At 42.6% G+C, this 13,453-nt stretch overlaps 1 protein-coding gene across 1 annotated transcript in view; it reads right to left on the bottom strand.

The window, feature by feature from the left end:
* Positions 1–11,764, bottom strand: part of LOC124743708 (poly [ADP-ribose] polymerase tankyrase-1-like) — a 92,951-nt gene extending 81,187 nt beyond the window's left edge. Inside the window, exon 1 of the mRNA XM_047248882.1 lies at positions 11,636–11,764. The gene's annotated coding sequence lies outside the window, so the exon portion shown is untranslated. The remainder of the gene's footprint in view (positions 1–11,635) is intronic.
* Positions 11,765–13,453: the final 1,689 nt, after the last annotated feature.

The following is a 13,453-nucleotide window of genomic DNA, read 5'->3' as shown; positions in this document are numbered from 1 at the left end:
AGGAGAAAATTCGTGGCGCAAATACAATAGGGTTTAGGCAACTGGAGAATCTTATTCTCGCCAGCATTCTCTTCCTGCTGCTCTTATTACAGCAATTAAACCTATTTTCAGAGAATTGGCTGATGCTGAACTTCTGAGGAAATGTTGCCGAGTAATTGCTCGAGACCCTCGGTGGAAAAGACTCTTTTCGTGTATCTTTAATTTTTCTCCGTTTTTTTCCAGTTACAGAAGACTAAGAAGTTCTTTAACAAAAGCTGTCTCTTGGGTCTTGTATTGTTCACTAAGTGGATGGACCGAATGCAGTCATAGCAGACCACTCTTTTCTTTGTAATGTAGCCACGGATAAGCCACAGACCATTCCGATTTACGATATCGTTTATTCCTTCGTGGAAACTTACGCTTGTTTGCTGGATGAAATTTTGTTTCAAGAACAGGTATACTTGAAGTAGAACCCACTGTTTCCATGTGAGAATGCATGTTTGGCAGTCCTGCGCCACAACTTATGTCCATCGCCTCTACCTGGTATGTGTCACAAGTAAGAGGAATCATTGTAAACGTTATTGAACATCTTCACTGGTGTCCAAAATCAAAGCAAGGAACGGAAATTTTTCAAGGTTGCGTTTATTTTGCCACAAAGTTGTGAAAAAAGATAGTAAAATAGTAATAGTTCAAAGAACGCAGGACGTAATCAACTGCAACACGCATAATAGACAGAAATGATTTTCGTTTTTTCCAACTTGACGGATTTGCTCACATTCTGACAACTGGTTAACGTGCTCAGCAGGGCGTGTGACCTCCTGTGGCACAAATACGGGCCTGACAAAGACGGACCGCTGTGAATGACGTCACCAATCTCGTGTTGAGGCGACAACGCCCTTTCCGCCTGCAGAGCTGCTCCCAAGTCTCCCAGAGTGGCCAGTGGATGCAGCCTGTTTCCTTACTGCGTCCCAGACTCGAGTCGGGAGAGCGAACTGGCCGCGGCACGCGTGCAGTATCTTCAGTTTCCGTAAGAAACACCAGCCACGTGTGCTGAGAGAGGTCGGCCATCATCGCTCGTCGAGACAGTCTGGGCACACCGCAGCTCGCAGCAGCCTCGCCTGACATTCCGAGCTCTCCTCACAGCAGCTACGCCGTGCTGGTTCAGCCGTACGAGTTCCTGAAGAGGTGTTCGAATGGTCGACACAGTCCCTGCCCACACCACCAGGGATCTCTTTCCACTAGGTCTGGGGCCCAGCACCGTGTTCCAGGTGCCCCCCACATGCGAATCCGCCGAGAATCTCTCTCCACCAAGTCGGGACTCGTGTGTGGAAAGAACATGGCTCCACTGTTGTACGTCTAGGTGGCGTGTTGACGGCTCCACTCTAGACGTTCCCTTCTGTGAAGACACGCAGGAGGAAACTCACGTGGTAAATAAAATGTTTTCTGTGTCATCAATGAGGAACTGCCGAGTAAAGCACTGTCTTTGTGTGTTTGACATTCAGCTTTCAGATGTTAAATCAATTCAAGATAAACTGGACAGTGTTCGTACCGTTAAATGTAACATTTGTCATGAAACGTGTATGAAATTACAGAGAACTCAAATCTCGTCTAATATGTACGAATGCTTCCCAATGGCTGTTTAACGTGCAAGAATGAAGCCGCTTCGCAGTATGTTAGGACTTCTTGCCGGAAGCGACTGTATATTAATTGCTTCTGTTTTTGCGGCAAGTTTTATTCTAAACATTGACTTGCATTATAGCACTGTACTTTCCTTTCATAAGCTAACGATTGGCATTAATATACGGCGCGTATCAAAAAGAATCGTCCAATTTAAAAAATCATAGCCATTATGTTATTTGAGATGTGTGTGTGTGAACAACGTACTGTTGCAGAGAGGAAACTCTTAGTTTTACATGGTTCCCGCCAGGTGGTAGCAGAGCGCGCCGAGTTCAGTTCAAATAAAAATGGTGTCCTGATAGTAGAAAGCGTTTCGTGTTCTGCGTTTTGCACAGTGCGGGTCAGTAATACGGGTTCAGCGTGTCTTCCGTACTAGCAATGTTGTGGATCCTCCTACAGCACAGAGCGTTAGACGATGGCGTGAACAATTCCGAGGAACAGGTTGTTTGTGTCGCAGCAAATCGCCGGATCGTCCCCGAATGTCTTTGACAAGGACGTCTACCGCATCCGCCATAGCTTCACAGGGAGTCCGCAGAAATCCGTTCGCCGTGCAGCTCGACAGCTAAACGTGGCCCCGATCTACGTCTGGCGTTTGTTGCGCCGACGTCTACGCATGAAACCGCGCAAAAGTCGGCTGCTGCAAGCTCTTCGTGGAGGTGATTTCTAAATCTGAGGTTCACTGACGGATGGATTCGCTCCCACTGGACCACATGATTCAGCCTTGCTTCACTGGCCTCCAACGTCACCGGACCTGACCGTATGTGATAATTTCTTTTTTTTGGGGGGGGGGGGAACTTACAAAAGACTTCTTTATGTGCCTCCGTTACCAATAACAATGAAAGAAGTGAGACATTGCATAACAGCAGCTGTGGAAGCGGCAACTCGACACATTGTCGCTGCAGTGTGGGAACAATTTGAATAGCGCATTGATGTATGACGTGCATCTCAGGAAGGCACATTGAACACCTATGGAAAGGTATGAAAAAACTTTTCGAGTTTCCCGTTCACCAGGAAACTAAATTCGTTGTATGTGTCCAACAGTTTCAGAAATATAGACATGGCACATACGATGATTGTTTTCGGTACACCCTGTAAACTTCGAGCCTGTGTACTTCCACATTATGGTAGATAAAAACATCTCAGTATTTTTTGTACAGAGCACTACTCATCTCTTTGCGTGCAATTTGCTGAACGTTACCTATAATGCCTTAAGGGGACCACGCCCTGCCTATCTAACCCATGTTAATTTAGGCAAGTATTTGACTCATTTCTGAAAAAAAAATTATTTGATGCATGACCGTAATATTTTTACTGTATGTTACGTGATGCTAATAGAGCCAACTGTACTAAAATCTTCTTGATCCATTTTACATTTTCTAAGAAATACTTTTTTAAATTTATTAACAAAAATATTACCTTTTTCTGCAGAAAATATTTTTGTGAACTTCCTAATGGAGTATTAATGAATGTAGTACCAGAGGTGGCCTTTTATGTTACGCAGAGTCTCTGGGAACGTCATTCATTTATCTATGATAGTTCGATATAATAAGGCATGTGTACTGAAAATTTTATTTTGAGGGAAATTGACTTTAAAGCAAAACCCTTTGAAATTTGTTACTTACAGTCAATTAAAACTGTGCTGCTGCATATGATGGCCCTTCTCTGGCCTCTAGCAGGTCTTCCAGCCTCTCTTTCACCTTCCTGCATGTTTGTCTTGCTTTCTTGGCCATTTTGGATGCAGACCTGTCTGTATCGGCTATCCTCGCTTTATTGCAATGTTGCAGCCCAGTGATCATACTTTCACCAGGGTTAATTCCCAGCTTTTTCAGTACGCAAAACTTTCCAATATTACCACAATTGAATGTAATAACAGCATCATGGACTCGTAGTTTCATTGTGTGCATGCCTACAAATACAGTTTTAGAAAGGCGGTTCCTGTTGCTGGTCGTGTCAGATGTCTGCTGACCGATCAGGATGAAGCTAGAACCGCTCTGCTAGTAATTATCAGCTCACTCAGGTTCCTGGGTCGAATGGGAAACACACAGAGGTCTTGAAACAGTCTCTGGGGAACTTCACGGCACTTCCAGCTGATAGGAAGCAAGATGGGCCAGAACTGAATATATGGCTGAAAACGCCATAACCCTTGGTTGCCGCCAGCGATACAAAACGAAGTAGTGGAAATTATGGCTCACACGATCCGGCGAGGAAATGTGCAGCAAATAAAAAATTCACCTTTTTGCAGAATTAGAACAGATTCAACGACGAACTTGGCTGGCACTCTTCGTGTACATAGTGTTGACCCTGAGACGCTTCAAATAAAAACTTTTTCTGAGGTTACGCAGTCCGTCGGTCTCCAAGGCTAAACGCTGGTAACTACGATTAAAGACATCCTTCTAGGGCTGTCACTAAAATAGAGATTTTACGCGCCCACTGCTACGATTGTGCAGCTAATGTCTGGCCGGAACAAGGGGTGAAGAAAAACCTTCAAGACCGGCCAAAGAGTTGTTATATCCACTGCAGCATTCATTGTTTCAAGAAGTCATTGTGTCATGTACTGGTAACTGTGAAAGACGCTTCACATATAATTCTAGAATCAGCAAAACCGAAAGACGTGTATGCAGATGTTGTGAACGTCTGATTCCGATGTGTCCCACCCGATGGGCTGTAAGAGTGAAATTATTGACATATTTGAGGGAAAACTATAACCGAAACACTGAACGTACCGAGCTCACTTTAGAGACAAAAGATCAGTCCTGCGGGGCTATGTGAAGCGGCCCGAAGAGTTTGAAACTATTTTCATATACACAATGGTCAAAAGTACCCGGCCACCTTCTTGCTTCCCACTATTGAAGGGCAATTCGGGGATGGCGATTGCATCTTTCAACAGGATCGAACACGGCCGGTGGCGGAGTGGTTACACGACAACAACATCCCTGTAATGGACTGGCCTGCACAGAGTCCTGACCTGAATCCTACAGAACACCTCCGGGACGTTTTGGAACGCCGACTTCGTGCCAGGCCTCACCGACCGACATCGATACCTCTCCTCACTGCAGCACTCGGGGAAGAATGGGCAACTATTCCCCAAGAAACCTTCTAGCACCTGACCGAACTTATGCCTACGGGAGTGGAAGCTGTCCTCAAGGTTAAGGGTGGGCCAACACTACACTGAATTCCAACATTACCGATGGAGGACCCCACAAACTTTAAAGTCCTTTTCAGGCAGGTGTCAAAGGACTTTTGATCACGCTGTGTAACAGTAGCAACTGAAGCGCCTGGATTGTGTGAGAACTGGTCAGATTCCCACGGAATACAAATTTTAATGCAGCCAGAGTGAAACATTTTGTAGAGGTTCTGAAGCTGGCTCCTGCAAGTCCAACTGCAGAACCCTATGACATGCTGTTAGAGAAATCCAAAAATTATTCTAAATACCTAAATATGAAATACACAAATATCTCACAGCCAATTAAAATTCCAGCGAAATTGCAACACACAGAAACACCATCTGTCCCCAAAAAATTGTATTCAGAACGAAATTTTAGAAAGTATTCGTTCGAAATTCTTGATCTCATTCTGAAAAAATTATCGAGGGGCAACCAAGAGGATTTAGAGAGACTATCCCATCTTGAAGCGATAGTTATTAAGTTCTCCCAAAGATGTCCCCAATCTACACGACGTTTGGGAGAATTGCTTTGAGAAAATACAACAGACTTCAAACTGGACGGGCTTTCTGCACAGCTCGAAATGAAGCGAACCATTGCGACTGGTATACAACAATGTAACGTACCCTCTATTGGAAGAAAACTTACTGCTGAACCAGTTAGGGTTAAAGAACTCCTCCAGGAATTTATTTGCCTTATCATTCTGGTTCTGCCCGTCACCATCCTCAGAGGTCATTCGGCGCTTTGATACGATTTAAAACTTGCCTCAGATGAACGATGACTCAATCCAGTCACCCCTTTACTCCTTTTCCATATTCATCAAGACACGGCTGGAAAAATTAATCTTATCGATTTCATAAAAAATTTGTTTCCCAAACCGTTGAAAAGAAAACTACATTTGCAAATTTTACCTAAAATTTTTTAGTCTAAATAAAAACAAAATAAATGTCTATTTCAAAATAAGTTTTTTCTTTTTCCATTATGTTGTGATGCACAGTGTTTATAAAATAATAACAATAATAAAAGGTTTCTCTACCCGATTGTTATCCACAATCTATAGTAAATAGGATTCCTTTTCGTAAATGGTCTAAAAAGAAAGTAGGACCAATGTCTTTGTAAAAATTGAAGCAACGAGACAATTTTGCAGAGGACGAACCTTAAAATTGGGCCCATATTATTATTTAACGAGTTGTTTCTGTAGAACAGCGCTGCGTAACTAACACACCTTCCCAGACGGTCGGTATTTATGTATTCTTAACAGTTTTGCTGAAAGACGAAATCAGCAAATGGGTTTCCATGAAACCCCCCGCCCCCTCCCAAAGAAATGGTTGGTACGCCAGTGAGCGAGTCGTTCTATTAAACAGCCTTGACACCACAACAAGTCTGCTCCTCCGCGGTTTCATTTTTTTTATTTTTTTCTTCTTCACAACACAGCGGACCACGTGAGCAGAACCGTTGTTCCAGCTCCACGTACTGGAAACCCTGTCTTATGCTCCTACCGCGTGCCTGGAGTGCATGGAAGCGAAGGTGGTTACCTTCTTCCAGTATCTATGTCCATTAAAACGTACCACGAACTTAATTTCGTAGAGTACAATTTAATAAGCAATGGCTCCGAAACAAGCCACCTAAACGCCGCTAAAATTGAATATAATCTGGCTTCTGTTCCGACTGGCCGGCCGGAGTAGCCATGCGGTTCTAGGCGCTACAGTCTGGAGCCGAGCGACCGCTACGGTCGCAGGATCGAATCCTGCCTCGGGCATGGATGTGTGTGTGATGTCCTTAGGTTAGTTAGGTTTAATTAGTTCTAAGTTATAGGCGACTGATGACCTCAGAAGTTAAGTCGCATAGTGCTCAGAGCCAATTGAACCATTTTTGTTCCGACTGCTGTTTTCAGCCAATCACAGCACAGGACAACTGTTGCCATGTGAACAGGCACTGACGTCACTCTATTTGTTAATGACGGGAAAATTCCCCGTACAGCTTCGTGTGCATTATGTGGGTAACAATGAAATTTCCATCCCGACGACAAATTTATTACTCATCTATTCATTTACATACTGATCAGTGAACGTTCTCATCTAAATTCTGGGCTCCATATAACACTACACATTTGCAGCTGAAGATCATACGGTCAGAAACACCAAATGAACGACTAGTAAAGATATTTTTCTCCGGCTTAGACAGAAAACACATTAAACTGCACATGATTATTGATGCACGAATTTCGTGAAATAAAATGTACCAGCAGTACTCTACAAGGTGTGTCGATACTAGCAATTCAGAAATGTGGTACCTGTTAGTACCACTACCCATCTAGTTTGACCGATCACCAAAATGCCGGATAAGCCGCTCCCGAAATGCAGTATGCGTGACAAACCTTTAGCAACAAAAACTAATTTACTCCCCTTACAAGACATTCACATGCTTTGCCAAGTAAAGCTTCCCTTTCAGTCTAAGGTAGTTAAAAGTTCCAGCACACTGTGCCTAAGCAAGAATGTAGGAGGAAAATAAATGTGGTCTGTCTGTGCACGCAGGACGTCCCGTGAAATTACGACACAGGCCAAAGTAAATATCTGGCATCGGCAGGGCACTCATGGGAGAATTCTTTTGTCGTTCTAACGTTTGCTGAAGTTACCTTGCATTTTAGGTTTTAATTTGGAAGGTACGATACACAGGGTGAGTCAGGAGGAAAGGTACGTGTTTTGACGGGTGATGGCATTAGTGATTCTGAACAAAAAACTTGATGTGGATGTATGGCCTATTCCTAATGGTTTCCCAGATACAACACTTAAGGTACATTTCTATTTACGTTCTGTATTATTGTTTTTTTACAACCTACCACAGTAACACACATGAAGTGAAGTGGAGACGAGCGTTTTGGTTACTGGGCGCTTTCGGTCTATCAGGAAGGAAAACTGCCTCAAACTGGCCTACAAAAAGCGCGTACGCTACAGCGGACGCGCGAGATTTTCAATATTCTCGCGATGTCTCTGCGCAAACTGTTAGTTCTAGACAAAAAATAAATAGGACTTTTTAGCAGCAAATTTGGTTTGTGTACTGACACACGTTTTCCTTGGAATGTGCGCTTTTTGAATTATTAAAGAAAACCATACAGAAGTAATATTAAACATTCTATCTCAGAAACCATTCGCAAATGGCAAATGTCCACATGAAGTTGTTTGTTCAGTATCACTTATACTACCGCATCTGAAAGCATCTACCTTTCCTCCTCACTCGCCCTGTATATGGCAAAGTGCCTTAATTACAGTGCAAATTTGGACGTCAGGCGATGCTGCATAGCAATCCGTTGCCCATTTACATCCAATGGATTACCCGTCTCCAACCATACCGTCTTATTCCAACCTAACCTAGACCTACTCCTTATGCTAAAGATCTGTATATCAGCGTAACCAGGGACGTAGAGAGGAGGTTATATCAGTCCTTGATCCTGAACGTTTGTCTGTTCGCATTCCTATTTTTTCGTTTACTTCAACAAAAAACGTTGAAATTACTCTTTGCGTATTAGTATCAAGAGATTAGCTTGCTGTGATATAAACTGTACTGCTTGCTCTACGTAATAGCAATACACTTTACATTGTAAGCAACTACAGCTATAAGAATGTATTCTCGTTAAAACCGCAGCAGCAGTTGATTAATCCTTTATTTAAGCTAATAAAGTGTTACTCAACAACTCCTGTGCCTTTAACAAGAATATATATGTGAATCCTCGGCTTCTATCAATAGACAATTGTGTCGTAAGGACATTTAAAAAACTTGGAACGAGAAATGTATCTCGCGTCGAAGTAAATGTACACGAACCTCGTTCATCACCGACCGCAAAGACGGCGTAAAATTTTATAGTAAATATTAAATTTAATCTTCGTATCAAGGAGTAAACTCCTATGCAATTAATACGGGAGAATAAAGCTCCTTGATTATTGTTGTAATAGGTAGAAGACCTACTGTACCACGTAAGTTAGATGTTGCTAATATTGTACGTTAAAGTTTAAATGTGCGTTATTTCGATGTACACTGAGCCCTCATGTTCCTTGTATTGAATTAATTTTTCTTAAAGGCGCCTTTACATTGAGCTCAGAACGTGTTTTTGTTCGGAACATTGTATGCAACTTGTTCCCTCAACATGTTGGCAACATTGTTGGTTGTTCGCATTCCCGTTTACACTAGCGACCAACATTCCTACGTATTCGCAGTCTGCTGCGGCGAACTGATGAGTTACTTTGTGTATTCACATCAAGAGATACGCTATGTCAAGTGAAAAGGAAGAATTGATGACATTTGGTGCTGCATTAATAATACTTAATGAAATAAATAGACGAAGAAAACGACGTAGTCGTAGTCGGTGGACCAAAACATACTGTAGAAGACGTGGCGGGAATGACATGCTTTGTGAGATAAATTTGGAAGACGGTTCTGGCTTTCGCAACTTCACTAGGATGTCGCCGTCAGATTTTGAAATGATGTTGAATGTTATAGGACCAGTTGTTTCAAAGAAAGTCACAAATTTCAGAAAAGCAATCCCTGTGAACCAAAGACTTGCTGTTACTCTTCGTCTTCTGACATCAGGAGACTCCTATCAAAGCCAGCCATATCTCAAATACTTCCGTATCATCCATGAAACACAGATATTTCAATCCAAACCACTTCGTTTCGTAAAATGTCAGTACTACATCAGATTTTTTAAAATAGTTCAAATGGCTCTGAGCACTATGGGACTTAAAATCTGAGGTCATCAGTCCCCTAGAACTTAGAACAACTTAAACCTAACTAACCTAAGAGCATCACACACATCCATGTCTGAGGCAAGATTCGAACCTGCGACCCCGTCTCTAATGACCTCGTTGTCGACGGGACGTTAAACACTAACCACCACCACCACCGAACCTGCGACCGTAGCGGTTGCGCGGTTCCAGACTGAAGCGCCTAGAACCGCTTGGCCGCACCGGCCGGCCCAGATTTTTTACTTTCCTCAATTTTCTTTTCTCTCGTCGGTACTGAGACAAGGGAGATTTACTTTTTTCGTCCACGTCACTGCTGCAGGTGCCAAGCGCAGCGGCAACTTCTTGTAATGAATCATGTTCGATTTCAGTATTTTTGTAACCTGCGGAACGTACATTCCACAGGCACTCCGCTGCCTCACAGAGCTGATGTCTCAGCTGGGAAATTTTGTCTCGTGACCACTCCATTTTAAATAAAAATGAAGGGACATAAAACAAACGCACCACTACATTCCAGCAAAACAAACACCAAAACACTCACTCAGAACACGAACACTAGCTAGCACTGCGTAGCGGAATTTGGTGGTGGCAGGCCACGAACAATAATGTTTCTTTGATCTCTACCGACATAGCCGTGGAACACTGGTTTTGTGTTGCCAACATGTTGCGAACATCGGTAGTGCATTACTAGCCACGAACAATGCTGCGAACTCACTGTAAACGCGCCTTAAGACGTTTACGGCTCCACAATTTTAGCGGCCTCTGCTTCAATACACCCCATTACGCGTCGCCCTTTAATGCAAAATGACAGCGGAAGCTCAGATCGCCCGCTTTAACATGTAACAGACATTTTTTCACAGCAATGAGCTGCAGACGAGAGCAAGACTAGTTTTGAGATTTTACTTTCCAGCTTACGCCGAGAGCCAGGATTAGACTACCACAGCCTGAACATGTTGCGTGGGTCCAGAATGATTTCAATACTTGAGTCCATGCTCGTAAAAGTACAAATACGCCGAGGCTAATAATGCATTCAACAATTTTTGCATCTTGGACCACACAATTACACTCGCGCGTCTATTTGAAGACTCCGAACAAATGAGAAGAATATAAATAAATAAATAAATATACTCCTCCCGAAGAGACTTCATAACCTTTTGTTGTCGATCAGTCCACGAGCGAACTGCCAGTTCGTGGGTCCAACGGACATACTGTGAACCAATAGTTCATCTCTGCACTGCCCGATCACGAATATGGATAATAGTGTACTGTAGTAATATCTGTTAATTGTCACACCACGTTTTTCTATATCCCTATGAACAATGATAGACATTGAGGACGACTGGTTTTAGCAAAAAAAAAGTTTTAATATTGGTGCTTAATGTGCGGTATTTTTTCCCTCATTTAAATACTTTATTAGAAAAAAAAGTGCTGTTTGATAAGTATAAGCCACAGTCAGTCTGAAGATACATGATAATTAATCTACGTGACTACAGTACTAAACCCATAACGGCGAACATTTTGAGGTCAGCGTAAGAATTCATTGATTGCTGCATTTACACAAATACACTAAACACGAAATGGAGCACAACCTTATCTGACTACCCAACAGGCGGAATTGTCGCCGAAAACATTACTCCACAAAAGTAAAAATATCAACTTGCTGTTTGCAAATGCAGGACAGGGAGAAACAAGCTCCATTCCGTTACGTTATTCCCCACCTACAAGCAGGGTAGTTCTTTTCTACATCAGACGTAACGAGTACATCGCAATATTTCGAGAAAACAATTCAACAAAATGGCGTGAAAACGAGATAAAAACCTCGGCCGTGACTGTGCTTTTCATTCATGCCTATAGTCAGTAAAACAGCAGATTTAACCCGAATTTCGATAGCGCTTTAAAATACCAAGATTTTTAATACGAAATTCGCTAGCATTTTGAGAACATAGTAACCTTCATAGTTTGCTTTATACGCAATAGCCTCGATGGAGAACACAGTGAGACCGCACAACTACCACGGCCTTTCAAAAACAAATAAGTGAATAGTTCAACATAGCGGCAACGAATGGAAATGGTCACCTTTACCTTATTAACGGAGAAGTAGATATCAACTCGGAAGCTGCTGCACAAAATGCGGACACACGTCTTCGCACTAGAAACAGCTCGCTACAAATGCGTCAGACAACAGAAGGCGCAGGGACTGCCACGCTGCAGTGCTGCCAACCGCTGAGAGGGCGGCACGTACCAACTGCAGCCAGCCCCCCACAGGTCTCTGGTCTGCTCACGCAGTACTGGCTCTGGAATTTCTGTAACAATGAGATGTTAAAAAGAATAAACAGAGTAATACGTCTCCATTGTGTCACACAACAATGAAGTACATTATAACGGCGATAGGACTTCTGATAGGTTTTCGTATAAAATCATAAATATAGAATAGAGAAGAAATGTGAAGTGTAAAAATAGCTTTTGTCTGTCATCCCATTCTTGGAAACGAACGATACGTTAATATCCACTTTAACTGCTCCAAAGGAAATTTGAAACCTACTTTTAATAGTCCTACATACGGCTAATAAACACACTCTTCATAAACCCATCTGCCAGGACCCCTTCTGGTTCGTCCTGTACGCAGTATCAAATCAGTTCTGGAAATGCGATTTACCGATGCCGAATTTCCTACTGTGATTTTAAGGTAAAAAAACAATACAACGGCATTCCATCATTTTACCGTCTTAAGCACATTCATTTTATCAAAGATTAAGTATGTAACTCCCGAGAATACGGTCAGCACCTTTGTCCCGTCACGTCTGGCATGTGTAACGGTGCTGGATGACAAAACCTCGCTCAACCAGCACTGCTCAAGTTATATAAGTTGCAGATACGCCACTGAATGACTTACAAACGTAATGACATTGTTTTGATTTCCAGCACATTTAACTGAACTAGCACATCATAGTAACGAAGATTACGAATTTATTTTTGCGTGACTTCTCCTTGCCCTGCAGCCCACAGAGCTTTGTCGCTGCCTCAAGCGACTGACTGTTGCTGCTAGCGCTCCGGAATGTCGGCAGTTTAACTTCCTCGCGATCAATGGCCGTTTTATGAAGTAAATGAAAATAGGAAAAAATGATGATAAAGATACAAACAGCATTGAGACTTTACATATAGCACGGTAATAAGCATGTAAACCTGTAAACAATAAATTACGACGGTGGGGCACACAAAATTGTGATTAGGCTGCGTAAGGACACATTTAGAGGTATGGCTCCACAGACAAATTCGCAAAAGTTATCTTTCTTCCCAAATGAGGTTACGTATTGTATACTTTACTGACAAACGACACTGAGTTCCACAACCACTTGTGGCGTCATGTTTGCATAACACTCCCACCTTCCTACAGCAAAGAGTTGTGTGCTGTATTGCGCAATCTGTCGGCCTATAAAAACAGTTCATTATTTTCGCAGTAGCCATGGACGTGATATAAAAACTTGTCATCTCCTGGCTTCGTAATTATCACGCCAGCATTCACATGTGTTATGCGAGCGTCGACCAGCGGTTTGTTCACATGCCGTGATAATGATTTACTATTGTGAAACAGCGGCTAGAGATCGTATGCAGACGTGAAAAGCGTATCGCAAAAGTCGTCGGTCATTCCAGTAGAAACTACCTGCCTTATTCGTCACTAGAAAATGATACTTACTGATGTAAGCGGCAATAATTTTTCTCTCTGCAAAGTTAAATGTTTCCTCAGCTCTTCATTGTAATTACATTTTTGTTCAGTTCAAGGGCTTTCAGTTCTCTAGCAATGCATAAACGGACAATTAATAAGACGTGCAGTTTATAAAACGCCGTGAAAACAGCACTGTGCCGCGAAATTCCGTTACACTGCAAAAGGAATATTTCGCA

Source organism: Schistocerca piceifrons, unplaced genomic scaffold, assembly GCF_021461385.2.
Source record: "Schistocerca piceifrons isolate TAMUIC-IGC-003096 unplaced genomic scaffold, iqSchPice1.1 HiC_scaffold_2512, whole genome shotgun sequence".
NCBI lineage: Eukaryota > Metazoa > Arthropoda > Insecta > Orthoptera > Acrididae > Schistocerca > Schistocerca piceifrons.
Note: the sequence above shows the minus strand (reverse complement) of the source record. Positions and strands in the feature narration are given on the sequence as shown.